Raw genomic sequence first — 9439 nt, 5'->3', positions numbered from 1 at the left:
CGACCTTTGCTGCATGGGACTTAAGATGTCTCCTTATGGGTACCCTTTGCTCTGCTGATCAATAAGCCAATAAATAAGTATTGATTCCCTACTAGGTGCAAGGCAATGTGCTAAGTGCTTCCTTAGGTGACTGGTATGTTCTCTGTAAGCTGGGCATGAATCGAATTGGAGTAAGTTGAATCCCATTATTAATGCTCTAGGCCTAGGGGAGTTTGCAAAAATTCTTTGTAATAACATGCACTGAAGTTTTATATATTTGATTTTCTTAATGTGAGATATACCTAAATGGTGGTTTTTATTACGTCTGAATATGAACATCGCAAAGGATTTACAGAAATAATCTTATTCACTTCAAAGATATGTCCTGCCCCTAGGATGGAGACTCATAGAAAATATTATTTTAGATGTGGAAGAAAGGAGGCCTAGCCCTCCAAAAGGATTTCTCCACTATTTCTCCACTATTGGGGAGTAGAGCCATTAGGGATTTTACCCAGGTGTCCTGGCTTCCTAGTTCTGGGCTCTCCACTACTTTGTTCATCCAATTCTATAAGAAATGCTCCATCAGCTAGGCTCTCCAGTTTTCGAAAGCTCCCACAAATTCAGCAGGACGCATGGTTAGCAAATGCTGGAAACTAAGTCTTTCCTGGGTGGGCCGTGGATTTGAGGAAATGCAGGAGTCCTGGTGAGGGGCACCCTCATGTCTTTGGGGGCATTTATTCATCCGTGTGACAAATTTAGGGAGGGCCCACTCTGTACCAGGCACAGTTCCAGGTGATGAGGGATCCAGCAGTGAACAAGATGGGCAAAACTCCCTGGCCTCAGGGAGCGCCCATCCTAGCAGGGACAGACAGACAGACAATAAACACAGAAATATCTCTTAGGTAGCAAATAAGGACACGAGGGCAAATCGAGCAGAGTGAGGGACTACAGCAGAGACTGAGGCCGTGAGGGTGGGGAGCGGCCGGGGTGTTATCTTAGACGGGACGGTCAGGGAAGACCTCTTCCAGGACATGACATTTAAGCAGAGGCCTGAAGGAAGTGAGGTTGAGAGTGCCATGAGGACATCTGGAGCAAGAGCCTTCCAGGAAGAAAGAACAAGAAAGTCTCTAAGGTGGGAGGAGGACTGGGGTGCGTGGGGAACAGCCAGGAAGCCCAGTGTGGCCGGAGCGGAATGACTGAGCGGGGAGCCGCAGAGGAGTCTGGGGGCTGGATCACGTAGGGCCTTGTAAGCCGTGTCAGGAACTTTGGATTTTGCTCCACCGGAGGGTTTTGAGCAGACAGGATTTGACTTGCATTTAAAACGGATGCCTTTGTCTGCTGTGTGGAAAATAGTACAGGAGGGTGGCAGCCAGAGGAGGGAGACCTGTTCGGAGTCTACTGCAGGAATACAATTTAAAATATGATGGAGGCTTGGGCCAAGATGGTAATAATGGCGCTATGATCCCAAGTGAGTGGATTCTGGCTAGATTCTGAAGATAGAACCAAGATGCTATGTTGACGGACTGGTTGTGGGAGGTGAGACAGAGGAGTCAGCTGGAAGAATGGAGATGCCATTTACTGAGATGAGGAAGGGGGAAATCAGGCTTGGGGCTCCTTCAAACCATCTCCCCTACCAGTCTTGATGTGGAGCCTGCGAGCGCTACAATCAAGCATTCCTTTGTGTTAAGGCCCTGAAGGGTCCCCACCAGCTGGGAAGGCAATACATTAAGCTGTTTTCTGCCATTAACGCTGCGGTTGGGATTCATTTACTAGATCAGCCACAGGAGGGCAGGGCCCTAAGATAAAGACACACCAGCAACAAACGTCCTCGTCAGCTCTTGGGCCCTGGTCCCAGCTGGGTTCTCTTCCGGAGCCGACAATCTCACTCCCCACAGAGGGCAGACTGCAGAAAGTCAGAGTCTCAGTGCTGGCTAGAGGGCAGAAACACCGGAGGGAGGAGCTTTAAAAAAACCCCGGGGCTTTTAAAACATTTTTAAATTCCTGGGGATGGGGCCCAGGTATTGGTATCTTTTTAAGCTTCCGATGATTTCAAAATGCAGCTAAGGTTGGGAACCACTGAGCTAAAGGAACCTTAGACTTCTCCTCCTGAGCCACAGAGACAATTTGTTGGCAGCAGACAATATAGCACAAGGAAATCCAGGGCTGGAGATCGTTGCACAAAGTGATTACAGTATTGATTGTTCATGGAAGTCGAGAAATGCCTTTGTGTTGCACAACTTGGTGCTCAAATCTTGGGTGGAGGCTGTGGGCTGCGGCAGGAGCAAAGGGAGGGGGCAAGATAGAAGGATCTGCACTTCTGTTCAGGCAGCTCTGCTTGACTGTCTCCACAGTAGTCACATTTCCACCGGAGGTGCCAGACACAAGGTAGGTGAACTCTGTTCTACCTGACAGCCACCCTCTCTTTTCTCTGTGATCATCCGTCATCGAATGCCCTCGTGCAGTGTGGAATGAGGCATGTCTAGAGACCTGAATGGGCCATTTAGTCCACCCTTCATTTTTACATAAGAAACGGAGGCCAGGGAAGAGGATACAGTTTACTCAATGCATCAAAATAACTGAGTAGTGGAGCAAAAAACAGAACCCAGATTTTCTGAGTCTTGGATTAGCCATCATCCCCCACAGCGGACTGAAGCTGGAAGTCCATTCCTGGTCTTTCGTTCACTGGTCTGGTTCTACCTTGGTCCTAGTGAATGGATTTGAACAAATGAAGAACCCTAACTGGTACCCTCTTATGTATCACGTATGGAGAGGGGACAGCCTCCTCGCTATCCTCAAGGATTACAGTCATTTCCAGTGTCTGCTGTACAGCTGTTTTCAGCTTGTTTGTGCCTCATTCCTCATTGACCCTTGTCCTGTTGGTTTCTAAGACTCCATCCTATTCTCGGTCTTCAGCCTTGATCACTGATGGTGACTCACTCGTTGCCAGCTGGTCTCTGCTACATGTCACAGAGTCATGTCTAGCTTTATGCTGCGACACAGGTGACACCTGTCTTGCAGTGTGACTTGAGGGGCTCTCAAAGGTCACCCTGTCCCAAAGCATCTTCAAAGTGCAAATATGGGGCCTGAAGTTCTTGATATTAGAGTCGCTCATTTGAATTAAAGTATTGAGAATTGGGAAGGCCCTGGTCAACATTCAAATGTGGTACCTAGAAGGAATAATGAACCCACTTCAGGGGCCAGCAGACTATGGGCCTGTGTGGGCCAGCTCCTGCCCACCACATATTTTAGTAAATAAAGCTTTATTGGAACACAGCCGTTAGGCCTACAAAGCCTAAAGTATTTACTATATGGCCCTTTACAGAAGAAATTCAGAGTCCTGCACTAACTCGTTAGCATGCACTCACCCACTATGTCTAAAACTTACCTGATGATAAGAATCACTGGGAAATGCTCGTTAGAGAACACAGATTTCTAGGCCTACAGCAGACTTCAAAAGTCAGAATCTCTGAGAGGGTAGTGCCCAGGAATTGCTGGAAATGTCCTAACGCACTAAGCATAGACTGAGTACCTTAAAGCTGGGACATCTGAGCTCCTGACTGACCCCATTTTCCTCCAAGCAGCTGGGAGTCTCATTTTGCAATGGGCACCCTTTCTGGCTGAAATGAATTTTGGCCTGAAACAGGGGACTAGAATTGCTAAGTACCTCCGGGGCCATTGCAAGCCCCTTGAAGTAAATATGAAGCCAGCGGCTCCGTGGAATAAGTAACAGAAGAGAGACGCTGCTTTTCCCTCAGGACTGAATTAAACAGCTGGTGACTCTTTGACCATTTTTTAATTTGGTGGCTCTGTTAGTACAGATTCCAGGGTTGTGTTCACTTATACCTTGGCCAAAGACAGGTATATGGCCAAACGTTTTAGTGTATGATAGGGCCGCGCTTTGATAATTGTGAAGGGATTTTAAGAACATGGAGCTCAGGTTCCTGAAGCTTTGACAGCCTCCTGACTTCCCTTTCTGCTGCCTCATTTTCTTTGACACCTGAGCCTACTTATAAGCAATTCCCATAGCAACCACTGTGGGAGCCGGAGACAATGGAGGGCCATCCTGGTGTCAGGGGCCCACTGATAAGGGACCCAGGGGTCTTTCCTTCCTGCATTCAGGACTGCCTAGAGGGGAACATGTCCCCTCCCTGGCTTCCAAGGTCCCCCACAAACCACACATAACCCTCACTCCCCATCTATCGCCTAGTCGGGTGTTCTGCCCACAGCTCCCTGGACACAAGGGGCTTCTTCCCACTTCCGTGTCTACCTCATGCTATCTCTTCACCATCCCCACCCTTCAGGGCCCCCAGCGTCCCTTCTGCTCAGCTAAATGCCACCTCTAAAACCCAGCTCAAACTCTACCTTGGTCCTGAACCCTTCCCCAACCTCGTCATTCCCCTCCCTGGGTTTCCTGTAGTACCCCTCGTGAATCCACACCACCATTGCTCATCTCCCTAACCAGGCTGCAAGAGAAGAGATGACATTTTATATTGCTGTGTCTTCCCCTAGCACCAAGCGCAGAGTAGGCAAATAGAAGGCAGTAGTTGATTGCTAGGGTTAATATCAAATTACTTCATCAATTCAGCAGATAGGGTTTGAGTACCGACTCTCTGCCAAGCAGTATACTGAAGAAGCTCTGTGCAAACTAATTCTTCTGCAGTGGTTCCCATTATTTTGGCTTTTTTTCTGGACAGGTGGTTCCAAGCAGAGGGGACTGAGACTCTTTGGGTACAGGCTAAGTTTTCAAAACCAGAAAACTAGGGTTTCATTTGAAGGGACTGTCTGCTTGATTTGCCAGGGCTATTCTAGGACACAAGCCAGTACTTTATTTTAAAATATTTATTGAGGGCATACGATGTGACAAGGTCTAAGGGTACCAAAATGAATACATATTCAGTCAATCACGGGGAATAGTTGGTCACTCAAAGATTAAAGAACACTCTTAAATACATACAGACTTAATAAGTGGCTATCTATGCAGTATGGTTTGAGGGTCCCTGGGAAAGGATTCCCTATGACTGCCCAAGATACTCCCCAATGATCTGCCGTGGTCACAGTCACTCCTTTAAAAGGAAAATGCCATCAGAAAGAGACTACACATTAGACTGTGTACCCTGGCTACATATCAGAATCATTTGGGGAGAGTTTTCAAAAGATCAATACCTGGGCTCCATCCCCAGAGCTTCTCATTCAATTGGTCCGAGGCTAGACCCCAAGGATCAATATGTTTAAGAGCTTCTCAGGAGGTTCAAATGTATAACCAGTAGAGAACCACTGTATTAGACCATTATCAGCCACAGAATGTAGGAGTGGCAGGGGCCTTAAAGATTGTCTGGTTCAATGTTTCCCAAATTCTACTGAGCATCAGAATTACTTGTGGCTCTTATTAAAAGTACAGATTCTTGGGCCACAACCTGGACCTATCAGGAGATTTTCTTCTGGAGACTGTCAAGCTTGAACATGAGAGTCTGGTAAGAGGCACCCATGAGATGCCAAGTGCTACCGTGTTCTGTGATGTAGGAGCTGTAACAGTGAACATGTGCTGGGGGTCTTCAAGAAGCTTTCACTTTAACGTGAGAGAAGATTCTCTCGGTTGATTTCTGCTATTCATAGCTGTGTGAGCGCTGAACTAATGAATACTGAACAGTTGTTCCTGGGGGAAGTGTGTGTGTGTGTGTGTGTGTGTGTGTGTGTGTATCTCACATAGATTATAATCTTAAATTCTAAAAACAACTCATCCTGGTAGATTCACTTTTCTTTATTTCACCAGGAGAAAATGAGGTTCTGAAGTGTTGTGACTTGCCTGAAGCTGCCCCATTAACAGAGTTGGCATTCAAACCCCATCCAACTGTCCCCAGAGCTGGAGCTTCCTGCACTACACTGCACTGCCCCCTACCATCTCCATCCTCTGGACGGCTCTGCATGACAGCTAAAACAAGAAGACAGAGCATCGTCTTGTTTGTTGACCTCAGCTGGGAATGTGCATTGGGAGACTCAAAATTTTCACGCTGTGTGCATGTCAGCAAATGACCAGGAAACTGCCGTGAGTATGGATTTTGGAGTCACAAATAAATTTTAGGCAGTGGACGAATCTGCAAATATGGAATCTGTGAATACTGAGGATCGACTGTACGTGTATGCAAGGCTGACATTTGGTTGGGATGCACTGGTATGGCCATACCTGTTGTAAACTATTGAGGGATTCTCTCCCACTGATTGGTAAGTAGTCAGAGCCCTAGGCTTCCTGGGTGCCACCTGACCTCTCCCCTGGGACCTCTTTATAAAAGATCAACTAAAGGGTTAACACCTGGCACAGTTAGACGGCCTGCAAGCCTATGCTCCAGTGCCTGTGGCTGGCTTACATTCTGATTGGAAGGCCCCTCCTGTACAGGTTGCTAATTGTTTTACCTATCACTCCTATTTTTACAATATACACTCCTGTGTATATGTGCTCACCCACTTTTCAATGTTTCTAGGGTTTAGAGAGTACAAGGCCAAGAACTAGAATGTAAGCTCTCTGAGAGTAGGAACCACGTCTGTCCTGTGCACTGCCATATTCCAAGCCTGGAAGAGTGCCTAGAATAGTAAGCATTCAGTAAATGTTTGGTGAACAAATGAGTGAACTAGAAACTCTCATTGAGGTTAGTCAGGCAAAGGTGTTTGGAAGACATGAGTCTCAAGGACAGAAGTCTGCAGGGCAGTGAGAACTAAGAAATGTACAAAGGAGAGAAGGAAAGCAGCCTGGCCATGGCAAAGAGGCCATGGGATGGGCAGTGGGGGCATAAGAACGGGGGGACAAAGGGGTGTTGGGGGCACTGGGATGAGAGTTGGGACAGAGATGCAGGGGGATGTTAGGCTCTTCATTCTGCACCTAAGTTTGGACACTTGAGTTTAGTTTAGTTTTAGTTTAGGTTGCCGTGATGGCTGGAAGTTGGATTTCCTTTGTTCCTCCAACAAATACTTATTGAGTGCCTATTCTATGCCAGCTGCTGTTCCAGGCGCTGGGGATACAGCAGTGAACCACAGCCTCTACCCTCGTGGAGCTGACATTCTATTGAGGGAGACAGACAATAAACACCTATAAGTATAATATTTCTTGGGAATGTAAAATGATACAGCCACTCTGGAAAGTAGCCTGGCAGTTTCTTAATAAATTAAACATACATTTAATATATGACTGAACAATCACACTTTTGGGCATTTGTCCCAGAGAAATGAAAACTTAATGCTCACACACACAAAAACCTGTACATGAATGTTTATAGCAGCTTTAACTGGGCTAGCCAAAGTCTGGAAGCAACCCCCATGTCCTTCAATGGGTGGATGACCAAACAGTGGTACATCCATACCATGGAATACTATTCAGCAATAAAAAGGAGCAAACTATTAATACAAGCAATGGCTTGGATGAATCTCAAGGGCATTGTGCTGAGTGAAAAAAGCCAACCACCAAAGGTTACATACTCTATGATTCCATTTATATAATATTCTTGAAAGGATGAAATTACAGAAATGGAAAACAGACTAGTGGTTGACAGGGATTGAGGGTGGTGAGTAGGGGCACCATAAAAGGGCAACATGTGGGATCCTTTCAGTGATAGAACTGTCCAGTATCTTGACTGTGTTGATACACGAAGCCACACATGTGATAGAGTGACACTGAAACTTACGCACACATTGTACTGGCATCAGTGCCCCAGTTCTGATATGGTACTGTAGGTATGTAACATGTAGCCACTGGGAGAAACATGGTAAAGGATGTCACTGTACTAGCTTTGCAACCTCCTGTGAATCTACAATGATTTCAAAACAAAAAGTTAAAAAAATATAATATTTCAGCTCTGCTAGGAAAATTAAGCAGTATCAGGAGACAGTGGCAGGTAGATTCTATCTTAGAAAGGATAGTCCAGGAAGGTTTGTACAAGGAAGTGACATTTGAGGAGACCTGACTAACAAAGTAACCCACAATGGGTCTCTGATCAGAGAGGTAAATTCCAACCACGCCACAAGCATCATTTTGGGGGGGAACTGGTAGCCATTTTCATGGCAGGTGATTGGGGAGTGAGGGCTGACTGCCCACTGCCCACTAGGCAACTAGTCATGTGCAGTAAGGTGGGGAGGGAGGGGCCTATTGGTAACACCCACTGAGGGGTGGAGCTTGCAAGCCCTGAGACAGGAGAATTGGAATTGAGAAACGCCTAAATACCAGAAAGCGTGTGTGTATGTTTGTGTGTGTGGTTCACATTGACTCAGAAGATGGCTGGGGGCCATGAGGAGAGGCAGTAAATGCCAGAGTTTGATTTGAACCCCATCTTCCAGACTCGTGAGCCCATGCCTTGCATCTATGCACTGCCCCTCGCTTTGCACAGAAATGTCATCTCTCTCTGGATAATCTTTCCCTCCATCTATGCCTGGGAAATCCTGCCCCATCTCTCAAGGTAGAGCTCAGGTGCAGCCTCCTCTGTGAAGTCTCCTCTGATTTCACGTCTCCCATCCCCAACAGATGTGACCTCCCCTGTGGCTATGGGATGGGGTTGGGACATAAGTGCTGGGGTGCAGGGTAGAGTTGGGGACACTGGAAAGGGACAACTAGGCTGGAGGTGGGAGGAGGGCTCTGACTTTTGCATGCAGAAGTTTTGCACCTGGGTTTGTGAATTTGAGTTAAGATGACTAAAAGGATGTGACCTAGCAATGGACACTGGGCCTTCTGATTTCAACTTTTGAGAAGAAGGGTCTGGGGACTTTCACTTTTTTTTTTTTTTTTTTTTTTTTTTGCAGTACATGGGCCTCTCACTGTTGTGGCCTCTCCCGTTGTGGAGCACAGGCTCCGGACGCGCAGGCCCAGCGGCCATGGCTCACGGGCCCAGCTGCTCCGCGGCATGTGGGATCTTCCCGGACCAGGGCACAAACCCGTGTCCCCTGCATCAGCAGGCGGACTCTCAACCACCGCGCCACCAGGGAAGCCCGACTTTCACTTTTAATAAACAGTCCTGGTGACTATTATGATCAGGCAAGTTCAGGGAACACTGTTCTAGTCTAAATCCCTCAATTTACAGATGACGAAACAGGTTCAGAAAAGGGAACTAACTCACGCAGGGTCACATCGCCAGTTAGTGACTGAACCTGGACAAAGATGAACCTGTTTGTCCAACTGTACCTCCCCAGCAACTTTACAGTAAATCCCCCAAAACAGTGCTGTGTCTCACATATTGTAGGCCATTTAGTATACACCTGTGTGAATGAATAAATAAGATTAGCATCCGCCATCTGCAAGGATTAAGGGAACTGGACACTGGACAGGGAACTTTTGATGGGGCACAGCAAAAAGGAGGTAGAAAATATGTCTGGAACTGGGGCAGGGGTGGGGCAGCTTAAGTGGGGCAAAGCAGAGAGCACAAGGCAGAACAAAGCACTGTGTAGCCCTTCAAAATCCTCAAGCCTGGGATGTGAGTGTAGACAA

Source organism: Leucopleurus acutus (genome assembly GCF_964270905.1).
Source record: "Leucopleurus acutus genome assembly, chromosome: X".
In the NCBI taxonomy this organism is placed as follows: Eukaryota; Metazoa; Chordata; class Mammalia; order Artiodactyla; family Delphinidae; genus Leucopleurus; species Leucopleurus acutus.
This window is presented reverse-complemented; position numbering follows the sequence as displayed.